Source organism: Lutjanus erythropterus, chromosome 24 (genome assembly GCF_056507025.1).
Source record: "Lutjanus erythropterus isolate fLutEry1 chromosome 24, fLutEry1.hap2, whole genome shotgun sequence".
NCBI lineage: Eukaryota > Metazoa > Chordata > Actinopteri > Lutjaniformes > Lutjanidae > Lutjanus > Lutjanus erythropterus.
Genome location: NC_139340.1, coordinates 964756 through 966426, shown reverse-complemented (window position 1 = coordinate 966426; position 1671 = coordinate 964756).

The following is a 1671-nucleotide window of genomic DNA, read 5'->3' as shown; positions in this document are numbered from 1 at the left end:
AATGAAGAATGTAAACCCTCCTCATTGAATCATGTGAGTGAAATGTAGTGTGAAATGAAAGTGAAGTGAAATGAAGACCCACCAAGTTGTGAGCTACAAAATAAAGCTGAATTGGCAATTGGTGGAGTCATTTACCGTCACATAGCCACACCTGTCTCCACTGTGCTCAGTGCTGGGAGGAGGATCTGACTACATGATCATTCTGCCATAGGGGGAAAAAAATTCTTTAAACCAATCACAATCGTCTTGGGCAGCACTAAGCCCAGGAGGCAGCAACGATGTTCCTGCAAAATAGTGGTGGCTGAGAAATTGTTTTGGTGGAAAAAGTGCACATAGGGAGGCAAACCCTGGCATTAAAATGGTGAAATCCGCACAAAAGAAATTGTAACAGCTGATAACCAGAGAGCTGTACTACAAAGAGAACTCAACATAGCCAGTCTTTCTTTGCATGAGCTGTCAGTGCCAAAACCTAAAATCCCAGTGAGAGATAATGGGTATTATGACAATGGTTCAACTTGCTTTGTTAACTAAGGCTTTCTTCTTCAAACTCTGGTCACGCTCACATGAAAAGGGATATTTTAAGTGTGTCATAACTCTTCTTCTGCACAAAATGGACCAACGGTGGGCCACATACTTCAGACAAGATGAACAAGCAGTTATAATGGAGAGCTTTGTATCATAATATAACACTAAAAACATATTAGTGCAAAAAGTAAGTACTGTTGCTGCAAATTCGGAAAGAGAGGATTGCTGTCAGAAAATTACTAAGTGACTTCTGTGCTCTTTATGCTGCTGTTTATTTCCAATGTGAAAATTGCACATTAAACAGTTAAACTTGATACAGCAGATTTAAACATGATACTGCTGGTTTGACACTGTCCCATTATAAAGGACACTAATCAATTTTCTAATCAGTGTTGTGAAATGCAATACCAGTAGTGCAAAATGGACTTGTCAGCAGTTCAGGATCAGGAGGTTTAAAAAACGGCATTCAAAGCGTTCTATATTTACTTCATTATGCCTTTAGTGCGCGGAAGTGTAAAATTTAAAGTGGTAAAATTATAAAAAAAAGGATTTTCTGTATCACCAACAGGTTCCCATGGACATGTGACACATACAGTTTCTTCTGCATTACATTACATTACATGGTTTAATTAGGTGACAGTAACATACAGCTCAGCAACTTAACATCTTGGCTGATAAAGAACATCAACAAGATCAACAACAAATCTCAAGTGGGGATCTTCCAAACGTCGTCTTCAAAAGAAAAAAACATAAACACAAATCCCCAGATAGATAGATACCTAGTTGAAGAGTGGTTAGAGCAAACAACATCTATCTGAACATACACGACAACTGAGTACTGCTTGGAAACAGGTTTGAAACTGGGTAAATCCATCAAATCAGCTATCAAACTGTGTAAAATCAAAGTTTGTCTAAAGAGTTATGATTTAAGAAAAATAACACAGACATAGCAGAAATCAGTTGTTCATGTTTTACACATTATAATTCAAAACCAGAAGAGTCCATTGAATTAGTAATAAATTGTGTTCCTGAGAGGTAAGCCAAATCATTCAAAATGTTAATCATAAATTTAGACAAAAAGTGTTCTATGTTCTATATATGTTTTGAGCAATACAGAAATTTAAAACCAAAAAATAATGTAGACAC